This window comes from Chinchilla lanigera, unplaced genomic scaffold, assembly GCF_000276665.1.
Source record: "Chinchilla lanigera isolate Chin_1 unplaced genomic scaffold, ChiLan1.0 scaffold00059, whole genome shotgun sequence".
Lineage (NCBI taxonomy): Eukaryota > Metazoa > Chordata > Mammalia > Rodentia > Chinchillidae > Chinchilla > Chinchilla lanigera.
The window spans coordinates 14,217,641-14,230,029 of record NW_004955460.1 but is presented as its reverse complement, the minus strand read 5'-3'; the positions used below and the strand labels follow the sequence as shown (position 1 = coordinate 14,230,029).

Sequence of the window (12,389 nt, the reverse complement as noted above, 5' to 3'; positions counted from 1 at the left end):
GAGACAGAAGGATCACAAATTGGAGTCCAGTCTGGGCAACTTAGTGAGACCCTGTCTCAAAATAAAATTAATAAAGCGCTGGGAATGTAGCTCAGGGCAAAGCCCTGGATTCAATCCCTTGTACTGCTTTAAATTAAAACATAATGATCATTTTAAAAAAGCAAATTGCCTGTCTAACACACATACACAAAAGATAAATGTTGCTTAGCTTTTGTACTGCAGTGCTTCCATCCGGAAACTCAAGCCTTAGGTGGCCACTGTGTCACCACGTGCCAGGTACTCTGCTTTGTCCATCTCCTCGTTTCATCCTCACTGGACACTGCTGGGTCCAGTGTTTCCATGGGTGGCTGATAGGCCCTAAGGTAAGCTTGCCGGCCACCTCCTTCCGCACAGGGTGAGAGATAACCCCACTGGGTGACCACACTGGGTCATTCATCCCTACGTTGTACTTTGCAGCCAAGCAAAACTGAACAGGGGTTGTGGAGGCGACTCCTCCTATGATGGTTGGGATTTCTAGCTGCCTGGGTTGCAGAGCGCATCCGCCCTGCTGGAGCCCAGGAAGAATCGAAGGCAGTGAGGCCAGGCCACACTTTTCCCCAAAACTGCCATGTAGCAGGCTGCCCCTCACTTGAGCGATGTTCCATTGTTCCATTGCTGCTGTCAAACTTGTGGTGCCACTCTGACCAACATTTCATCTTTATGAAGATGAAATTTCTTCTATCAAGCAGATAATGTAAGAATGTACATATTCCCTTGATTATTCTTGATAATCCATGAACCATTGTTCAATTTTATCTATTGTATCTTTGTTTTCTATTTCATTAATCTCTTTTCCTATCTTTATTTTTTTCCATCTTTAGGATTACTCTGTTCCTTTCCTCATGTCTTAAATGGTGCAGTCCTGGCTTTTCATGGTAATAGGACCATAAGAATGATTATGCAAGTTGAAACAACGTATTCATCTTAATATTCAATGGAGAAAACTGTGTTTATATTTTGACCTTAAAAATACTTGTCAAAACTATTTAAAACTCTCTTTAAAATAAAACTTAAAAAAAATTTTAAACTCTATTATCATTTAAAATACTTAGGGAAATAAACAAATAATAAAATTGATATTTAATTATACACTATAATTTAGATCATTAGAAACATGAATTAGTGGTTTGGGCGATAGAAAAATTTATCAAGAAATTTTAATAACACCGTTTTCTTAGAGTGTGGAGTGAGCATTTGTCCTGTGCATTAGCAAATAGTCATATTCCTTTCCAGGTCTGAATCAGTCAAGACATTTCAGAAAAAATAAACCCAATTTTTCCTATTGTGCTCTCATGACACAAAACACTTCTGTGACCAAATGTTCTGGATTGGGGGTGGGGCCGCACCCCACAAGCAGTTCTGCAGCAGACACTAGCTGGGTGTCCTCGAATTCCATTCTACTCTGTCATTACCTCTGTGAAGATAGTGACAGATCCCAGTGGTTGAGGTCGATCCCACACGATGCTCTGTTTCAGAACCAGTTGCCAGTAGTAAGTTGTCACCCATGCTTTGCCCTGTCAGCTCTAAACTGGGATTTCCACCCTTTCTTCCTGGGGTTTGACTAACTTCCTAGAGCAGCTCACAGAACTCAGGGAAGCACTTATGACTGGTTAACTGTAAATGATTCTGGTGAAGAAATGATTAGGGCAAAGTTAAACAGAAAGGCTGAGGAGCTTCTGTGCTTTCCTGCGTGTGCCATCCTCCAGGAGCCTCTGCACGCTCAGCTCTCTAGAGGCTGCATAAATTTAGTCCATTGGGATTTTTTTAAAAGCCTCATTCCACAGCCATGATGGACTAAACCACTGGCCATTGTCCTGACAAGCAGCCCCTATCTTGAGTCTGTCCAGGAGCCCCCAGCTTTGGTCAGCTCATTAGCATATCAGAAGGCACTTATCACTCTAAATACTTTGGGAGCTGTATGTTAGGAAACAGCAAAGACCAAATACTTACTTCGTGGTGTCACAGGCAGCTTCCAGGGATTTCGATGCTATGAATTGTCTTCAAGAGTTCCTTAATGTGAAGAGAGTTTTTACTGCATTGCTCTCTTTGAAACATCTGCATCTTTGTCATCACAACCACTGTCTTCAGTGAGATTGATAAATTTGAGCCTCACTCTGTGACTGCACATCCAGTCTCTTAAACCGCAGCAGTGTCAGCATTCCCAGTCATCTGTCTTCCTAATACCATTGACTTTTGGCCCAGTATTACCACTGTTTGCTGCACTTTTAGTTTTCTTTTGCTGCAATTTTAGTTTTTCTGGCCGGTTTATCTTTCAGTTACTCATTTTTGTAACATGTCACCTGGATTAAGAACAACTACACACTTTGCTCTCTCTGTACATTCTGTTGCTGTCCTTAGACCAATACCACACTATCTTACTGCGAGGGCATAATAAGTCTTGGTATCTAGTAGTGAAGTCCTCTAGCCTTGCCTTTACTCAGGGTTGTTTTTTCTTCTGGTGGAGCTGAGGATGGAACCCAGAGCCTCGTGCATATGAGGCAAGGGCTGTAACACTGAGCATCCCCGGCCCTTGTCTTAGGTGTTCTAGAACCTTTCTGTTATATTTTAGAATCAGCTTATCAGTTTCTATTTTTAAAAAATATCCCAAGATTTTGACTGGGAATTCATGGATAATTAATATATTAATATTCAATAATCTGTGAAGATGGTATATTCTTTCATTTATGTGAGATTTAATTTCTGGGTTTGTTTGCTTGCTTGTTTGTTCATTTTTGAGGCAGGGTCTCACAGTGTAGTTTAGGCTGGTCCTGAACTCACTGTGTGTCACAGGCTGGCCTCAAACTTTTGGCAGTCCTCACTCCTCAGCCTCCCACGTGCTGGGATTAGAGACATGTGCCACCTCACCTGGCTTTAATTTCTGTGTTTTTAACTCTAGAAGCCTTGAACATTTTATAAACTCATCTTAGATATTTACGGTGGGTTTTTTTCTATCATAAATGATATTTTAAAATTTTTATTGTCTAATTGCTAGTTGCACTAAGTTTTTAATTTCAGTGACTCATTAGTGTAAATTCTATTTACTGTAGTTCTTTTTAAGTCTGCAAATTAATTCTGAACATATTTTTATACCAGTTTAAGGGACAATTTACATATAATTCACCATTTAAAGTACAGAGTTCAAGTTGGACATGTAGAATGCATAGCTTGTAGGCATACGGCCCTGGGCTTGATTCCCCAGCACCAAAATAAATATAGAGTTCACTGTTTACTGTGTTTACAAAGCTGTGCAAATATTACCACAGTCAGCTTTAGAATATTGTTGTCACCCCAGAAGGAAACTGTACCTTTAGCAGTCACTTCCTATTGAATTCCATCCCTGGCCATATGTAACAAGTAGCATACTTTCCACCCTATAAATTTATGCTGGACATTTGATATAAATGGAACAATACAATATGCAGTCTTTTGTGCTTGGCTACTTTCACTTAGTATAATGATTTTAAGGTTTATTTATATTGTAGTGTCTCAGTACTTCATTTCTTTTCCTGGATAAGTAATATACTCTTACTCAAATTGTGCATCCATCATCTGAAAATTTGTAGCTTTTTGAGAGTCAACATGACTCCACAGGAGGAAGGTCCACACCAGACCTCATGGGGTGGGTTACAGTGAAAATGTAGGTGCATTAAATAGACTATACAAGGTGGACCTCAGGCTACATTCATAAGGTGTATATGCAACAAATGAATTGCACGTTTAGACATGGGTTGCATCCCCAAGATACCCCTTTATGTCTGTGCAAATATTCCAAAATTTGGAGTCCAGAACACGTCTGGTCCCAAGCATTTCAGGTAGAAGATAAACAACCTGTATAGATTTTGACATTTTTTATTTATCCATTTACTAGTTGAAGGACATTTGGGTTGTTTCCACTTTTTAATTATTAGAACTAATGCTATGAACATTCATGTACAGATTTTGTGTACACACATTTTTCCTTCCCTTGGTTGAATATTTAACAGTAGAATTTCTGACTTCTATAGTAAGTCAAAATTAAACCGTTCCTTAGAGGATCTGTCTGACTTATAAAATATGCCATTTTATATTCCCACGAGTAATGTATGAAGATTTCAGTTTCTCAACAACCTGGCCAACACTTGCTATTGCCTAAAGTTTTGTCCTGTGGTACTGGCGATTGAACCCAGGGCCTTGCAAATGCCAGGCAAGTGCCGTACCACTGAGCTACATCCCCAGCCCTTTTTTACATTTGTTTTGTTTTTTACTGTAGCTCTCCAAGTGAATGTGAAGTGGTATCTCATTTTGGTTTTCATTCTCATTTCTCTTGTGACTAGCATCTTCTCACATTTTTACTGGCCATTCATATTTCATCTGTGGAACAAGTTCTCTTCAGATCTTTTGCTCATTTTAAATTCTGTTATCCTTTTATCGTTGAGTTTGCAAGTTTTTGATAAAGTTTTCTTTTTTGTCTTTATCATTTATGTAGTAACTCCATTGTGTGAAGTTCTTGAGAGTCTAATTCTGCTGATGCTATTATTGGGTCTCTTTGGTCTCATTCATGAAGGATATTTTCTCTGAGAATTTTAAATCATCTTTTTGTTCTCTCTCATGTGTGGATAGTGTAGCAGTTTTGCTATTGGAAATCACCAAGAAATGAAAAGGAGAAAAGCCATCGCTAGGAGAGCTTCTATGGTCCCCAGATAAATAATGTAATTTATTTCTTTCAAAGAAATAAGCACTGTAATGCAAATATACAAAGTTTGAAAGTTACTGCAATTATCTAAAATGTAATAGTGGCAAATTTATCTGTTATTCTCCCAGACATACATTTCATCTTCCCAAGACCTCAATTCTTTTTTTCCTCTTTGTTTTTTCTTTTTCTTTTTGGTTAAGTCAATTTTTATAATTTTTTAAAATTACAAAAATAAAAGGTTAAGCCAGGCATAGTAGTTCATACCTATAATTCCAGCACTCAGGAGGCTGAGGTAGGAAGATTGCTTTGAGTCTGGGGCCAGCCTGGGCTTCACAGCCAACCTGAACTACATAGCAACATCCTGCCTCAAAACAAAACAAACCCAGAAAAGTAAAAATGTAAAAGGCTTTTGTAAAGTCTATTCTGTTGTAGAAAATATCCAGAAACTGTGTCATTTCTTTTCTCTATTATACTTGAAAGTAATGTAAAATTGATGATCTTGGGAAATAGCAAACTCTGACCACTTTTAAGCTAATACTTTCATTTACTTGAAGATAATAGCATGTATTTTTAAGTCTCTTTCAAATTCATTTTGCCAAAGTATCACATTTTATCCATTATATCTTAAATGCAGGGGTAACTGAACTATAGACAGGCTGGTCAGCTCTTGTTTCTACGTAGTTTTATTGGAACATACTACACCCATTTTTTCATGTATTGTCTGTGGCTGCATTCAGGCTATCATGGCAGAGTTGAATGGTTGCGACAGAGAAGTCTGGCCCACAAAGCCTAAAATGTTCATGATCTGGCTCTTTATAGACCCTTACCCAGATAGTGGAAAACCTTAGTTTCATACATTTGCTTAAATGTGAGTGGTCATGTGAAGGATTTGAGATCCTTTTCTCCAAAGAAAAAAGTTTCTTAATAATATCCATCCAAGCACCCAGATTTAACAGACATTTCACAATATGATTCTTAAACCATCACAGTAGTGTAAGAAGCTTAGGTCCTTAACCACTTAGCCTTATTGCAGGTAATAACCAACCAATCAAAACCTAGAGCTTTGTGAACGGGATCTCTGGCAGGTGAAACATTTGCATGCACTGTGTTCAGTTGATAAATAAAATGTTTACAGGGTTGAATTCATGTGACTCTATATGATGTCAGGGTGTGTCCCCTGCTGGCACACAAGTTTTTCCCATATGTACACAGTTCAACTTGGGGCAGCATACTGTACTGACCTACCAGTACTCATGTAAAAGAGGAAACTGAGATTTGAGTAAACTTCCAGTGTTTTTGTTTTGTTTTGTTTTGTTTTTTTGAGGAAGGATCTCACTATGTAGTACAGGCTGGCCTTGAGCTTGCTTATGTAGCCCAGGCTGGCCTGAAACTCACAGCCATCTTCCTGCCTCAGCCTCCTAAGTGCTGGGATTATAGACATATACCACCATGCCCTGCTAAATGTCCAGTTTTGTTCTTAAATCAATCAATGTATATTTTTAAAACTTGGAAAATATTGAGAAGTTGAAAAGGAAAATAGAAATGCTCAGGGGAAGATACTTTGACAAAATATTTGAAAGAACTTTTGAGCTAGTTTTTTCATTTTTAAAGCAGAGAAAAATAAAAATTGTTCTTATTTCTTAAAAAATAAGACTTTCTTTGAGAAGTATAAATTTGCTTTGAGCTCCTTACAGCTTGCTGTTACAGAAATTTAGGCTTTTACTTTGTTCCAGTTTTCTCAGTTATTCCATTATTTTGAACCATTTATTTAATTGTTGGATCAGTTTCTTAAATTGGGCACAGAATAAATTTTATCTTCTCCCTATCAGGTAACCTGGAACAGCACAGATATTGTTACTGATAAGCTGTTCACAGATTATACAAGTTTGAAAAAATGTTACTGTTTTGGTGATACTCAAAATGCAACTTGACAGTCTTTAGTTTAAAAAAATGAGTCCCCCAAAAATACCAAAAAATTTTTAAAGGTATATTACTAATTCACAAAAACATTACAAATACATCCCTAAGATCCAAATAAAAGAATTCATACTAGCATCAGTGTTATGGTTTGTGTCTGGGTGTCCCCCAAAAGCCACATGCAGTCATGGGGCGAACTTTTAGAGTTCATGATTGATTCATGGTACAGTGTTGGAATTATGGATGTGAGAGCTACACCTGCCCTGGGGCAGATAGTTTGCATACAATGTAAGGGAGGGAAAGAGACTGCTTGCCCCCACTCTTCCCTTGTGCTGTTGTTGCTTTTGCTGTTTTCTGCCCCCATGAACTGTTCCCTCTGCCATATGCCACCCTGCGTTGGAGCCAGCTGAGTATGGACTGAAACCTCCACAAACTGTGAGCTAAATAAACCTTTCCTTCCTTAATTTTGGGCATTGGGTATTTTGTCTCAGCAACGAGAGAAAAGTAACCAAGACAATCAGTGAGAGTGCTATTGAGCCAAAGTGGGTATTATTGACCAAAATTACTTGATCTTTTAGTTACAGATGAGACTCACTTTTTTTTTTTTTTAAGATAGGGTCTCAGGGTCTGGGGATTTAGCTCAGCGGCAAAAGCGCCTGCTAGGCAAGCGCAAGGTCGTGAGTTCGGTTCCCGGTACCGGAGAAAAAAACCAAAAGATAGGGTCTCACTATGTAGCTTAGGCTGGCTTTGAACTCACTATGTAGCCCAGGCTGGCCTTGAACTCGAAATTTTCCTGCCTTGGCCCCTTGGGTGCTGGGATTATAGGCATGCACCACTATGCCCAGGTTAAGGCTCACTTTAAAAGGATGAAAATCCTTTCCATGAAAGTTGGACAGAAACAATAGGAGATTCATTTTATTTACTTTACAATCCCTACTGTATGTTAGGTGCTGTTTTAAGCACCTCACATTAACTCCTGCAGTTGTCATGACAGACCTATGAGGTATGCTATTAACATTTCCATTTCTCAGTTGTGGAAACCGGGGTTCAAAGAGAATGACTCCTGAGGTCACCCAGCCGTTAATAGCTGGTTAATTTGATCCCAGGCAGTCTGCCAGCCATGTGACTTACTGTGACAGTTTAATTTTCTATATGTCATAGGCTTTTCTGGCATGATTTATGCCTGTCAGATTACCCTGCCCTTATAGGCAAAATAAAGATTTTGTTACATAGCAAACTATCACGCGGGCTGATATTTTTAGGATATGAGGGTAAGTCTGTGTTTTGTATTTTCTTCAGACATAGTCAGGATTGTATAGTTTTTACTATGGTGTAGTTGTAGCCTGACCATTATCCCAACTTTTTTTTATTGTGTAATTCAGATTGGGATTTGGAAAAAAATTTGGTTTCCTGGAATCATGCACTTGATAAGTGCCTTTAGAGACCTTGCAAGTGACTATTCTTATCTCAGTTTTAATCTGGCTGTTGCTTACCCAACATGCTTTTGTCCCTTTTGGGGCAGAAAAGATTTGGGGATTTTTTTTGTTGTTTTTTCTATTTGTTTTAGTACTGGGGGTTGAACTCAGAACTTCACACTGAGCTGTATCCCCAACCTTTCTGTCTTTTTTGCTTTGAGACAGGGTCTTGATGAATTGGTAAATTGCCCGTCTGGCTCAAACTTGCAGTCTTCCCTCAGCTTCCCAGAGTGCTGGGATTACACGCATGTACTAGACATACATAATTTGCAGGACTGATGCACAGGAAAGAGGCCATCCCAGCTTCGTGCGGGTGGTGGAGGTAGAAGGGAGACTGCATGTCAGGATGTACAGTACGCCAATGGGCAGCATGGCAGGTGGAAGGGGCAGGCAGGGTTTTCTGGCAGCCAGAACAGGGGCTCTCTCCAGTTACCTGGGACTTAGGGCTTACAGAGCAGATCATGGGAGATGATCAATAGAAGACAAATTAGGGTCGCGTTACTTCGTACGCCAGGCCCCAGTTTCTGTGTTCGTATGTCTCATTTCAGATGAAGTAAGAATTATTAGGGCTAGCAGGGCTTTAGTCATTAAAAGCTGACTAATATTTTAGGAGCATGGGTTCAGAGATAAAATACAAATTACCTGGTGACTAAAGAGGCACATGAAGCAGCAGGCTCTTTATGAGGAGGAGCCGGGCCTTCAGAGTCCAGAATGTCCATCCCTGCCTCGGTGTCCTGAGCTGATGCGCAACTCCAAGGCACGGCTGTTGGCGACTTCTGTCTCTCTTGTCTGTAATGTATCCCGTTAAATAAGTTTATTCCTTTTTTATTCTCTACTCTATCCTTCCCAGTTTCCCTCTTACATTAATATTTTATAATAACCTACGAGTCCTGGGAAGTTGAACACTGTAGTATGAAAATTAAGATATGCTTTACATTTTGAAAAATTATACGTTTACTGGAAAATGAACCTAATAAACATCAAACTCAGTTTTTAATCTATTATTTTTATATAACTCAAGCCTGTGGTTATAAATTATTTTGTGTCCTGCCCTCCCCACTCCCATCCTTCCTACAAGACTTGAACCCAGCTCTCATGCATGCTTGGTAAGCACTCTTCCGTGGAGCTGCTGCCTCAGCCCTTTTTTATTTTTCATTTTGAGATAGAGTTTCATTAACTGTCCAGGTTGGCCTCAGCTTTGCAGTCTTCTTGCTTTGGCCTGCCAAGCAGCTGGGAGGGCAGGGATGCACCACCACACCCAGCGTATGCACAGTTTTATCTTTGAATTAGTAGAGAATCTATTTACTTATCATTTTTTTGACGGCTGTCTGTGCTTCACTGCAAATTTTCCTCTGCTGGCACCAACGAAGATAGTGCTAGAAAGGAAGATGAGCACTGTTATACTGGGGTTAAGTACAAGGTATATTTCTTTTTAGCTCTTGAAAAAAGTCATTCTGTGGTATTCTGAAAAATACATAAAAGTCCAATACCACTGCTCAAGGGATTGCAATAGTTTTTCTTTGGTACTTAAACCACATTTAAACGAGTATCTACTGTCTGGTAAGCATTGTTCTAGTCACCAGGGGCACATCAATAAAAGTCTGTGTGCTTAGTCCCTGCTTTCTAGAGGGTGGTAAACAGACCACTAAGAGGCCCATGCAAGTAGGAAAGGGAGCTTATCAGGTAGATGTCTGGCTGAACCATTCCCTTGGAAGTTGGTAAATGCAAAGGCCCTGAGGCCGTTGTGGGCCTGGGCCACTGCTTTTATAGAAGCCAGTCCAGGTGAATGAAGCATGGTTAGGATAAGCAAAGCGGGAGGGGATAAAGTCTGCAGGCAGCGAAGCTGTGAGGGCAGGGCTGTTGCCTACTACGTGGGTCATTGTGCTTGCTGTGGGAAGAATTGGAAGGTCCTTGGCGTAGGAATAAGGCTCTTATTCTTATCCTCAAGCACAGGGGAAAAAGCCATGGGGATCAGGAACCCCAGGCTGACCCAAACAAAGGACAAAAGTGTACAGCTTTTATGGCATCCTGTGGTGTAGCCAGGGATCCACTCGCTTAATGCCGTCGCATGTAGAGGTGGAGCTTTTATCTTCTTCACGGCTCCTCATGTGACCTGTGTCTCATTCCTGGCTCAAGTCTCCACCTTGGGGTGTGTCTTTTAACTGTGCTAATAAACTTAAAGTAATTATAGGTTCCTTTTTTTTTTTCCTTGAGGCAGGGTCTACGTTTCCCAGGAGGGCTTGAACTTGCAGTCCTCCTGCCTGAGCCTCCTAGAGTACTGGGATCACGGGTGTTCGCTACTGCAGTTGGGAGGTTGGGAGATGCTTGAAGCCAGTCTTGGTGGGAGGGATGATGGCCTGGACTGGGAACTGGAGGGAGGGATAGTGAGTTTGCGAGTGCATTGGCTGTCAAATAAGAAGAAAGTTTGGGTTGCCTGTTGCACCAGCTCTAAGTGTTCACTGGAAATACGAGACTGGAGGCCATTGTGTGGCTGTGTCATGCTGTGTACTGAGGAACAAGAGCAGCCCTGTTTCACCTGCCCAACAACGCTGATACTTAACACCCAGCACCCATGGCTTCCCTCAGTCAGAAACGTGACCTACGTTCCTGAGGATCTCGGTGTGCCTGACTGTTTCCTTGCTCTCACTGGATTTTACCACCTCCAGACATGGCCGTTTCTCACAGATGAGTCCAGGGAGGTTCAGAGTCCAGGGACAGGTGTAAGGCTGGACTGGAGCCCGCAGTGTTTACCCTAGGAGTGCGCACCTCTGTGGCACGGCCTAGCCCTCCAGAGGTAGCCAGCTCCATTTTTCAGCAATGCAAATAATTGAAATGCTGGTGTTGAGAAATTTGTTTCCCTCATCCTGGACTTCATCTTTGGGCACCCAGTAAAGCAAATCTAATTCCTGTTCTGCATAATTTCTCTTTGCATAGTTGAACAATGATGCAGAGTAGTAAGAGTTCAGGGTCAGCCGGGGAGTGGCGGCACCTGCTTGTAATCCCAGCACTTTGAGAGGCTGAGGCAGAAAGATTGCAAATTTCATCCCTGTCTGGGCAACTCCACGACTTAGCACGACGCTGCATCAAAAAGTTTTAAAAAACAGGGCTGGAGATGATGTGCAGGTTCAGGATCAGGTATGGGTTGCAGGCCTGGCTCCACTAACTTTAGTATTTGTGTAACATGGGGGAAACCATCTCATCTCTCAAAGCCTCAGTTTCCTCCTCTGCAAAATGGGGGCAAAAGCATCCGTTGCTCAAAAGACCATGAGGAATGAATGCAGCCGTCTCTGTTGAGTCATTTAACAGTGTGCTTGGCGTGAAGGAAGGACTCAGTATGTCCAACTCCTGCTCTCTTTGAGTGTTCCATTGTTATACGTAGAGTTTGTCACTGTTGACCTCAGGCAGAAGAAAGTGGGGTGGCACTGGCACTCGAGAAGCACAGACACTCTTTCCTTGTGCTGTGTTTCACTTGTCACTGTGGACTATTAGACATCAGGAATATGATCTGGACCTGGTGGGATCTGTTAAATTCACATCACAAGACCTCAACATCTACCTGGTCTTGTGTGATTTTAAACAAATAAGTGACTTATTTGAAACTTGGGAGCAATAACCCTGTTTTATTTTTGTATTTTTAATCTTTTCCAGTTAGAACTGGTTGCTTCAAAGCAAAACAACAAACCTCAGATATTTTGGGGGAAATTCTTCACTTAAAATGTTTGAGATGGTTATACACATGCTGTTAAACTGAAATTCTTGGCACCTTCTCTACCTGCATATTGTGCTAACTGAAAACCTCATCTTTGTATTTGGGGGTCTTATTTTAATACTTCTAAAGAACTGTTCAAAATTTCAGAAGTAGCGTTTTTTAAAGCCGTGAATGAAAACACCTGCAGTTAATTAGTTGCATTAAGGGAATGAGTAGCTGTTGGCTTCCTTCATTATTGATAATACATCTGTTTCCACTTTCGTTAACATCACAATGGTTGTGTTTTGGACTTAATCTACTAATCAGTGAGGAAGGAAGATGAATAATTAACTTTACTTGGTAAAATAACTTGTGGAACACTCTTAATCTATTAGTAGTGTATTTTATATTCAGATATTATTGCAAATCCTGTCCTTTCATTTGATAGTACATGTGCACAACAGGTGGACTAGTTAGTTTAATTGCTGATCAAAGGTCAAGTGAAGCCAGGCCTGGTGGCACATGCCTGTAATTCCAGCACTTGGGAGGCTGAGGCAGGTGGATCCCTGTGTGTTCCAGGCTAGACTGGGCTACAAGG

The 12,389-nt window shown here is 40.7% G+C and overlaps 1 protein-coding gene across 1 annotated transcript in view; it reads left to right on the top strand.

The window, feature by feature from the left end:
• Positions 1–12,389, top strand: part of Baiap2l1 (BAI1-associated protein 2-like 1) — a gene marked incomplete at its 5' end in the record, with an annotated part of 84,825 nt that overhangs the window by 29,387 nt on the left and 43,049 nt on the right.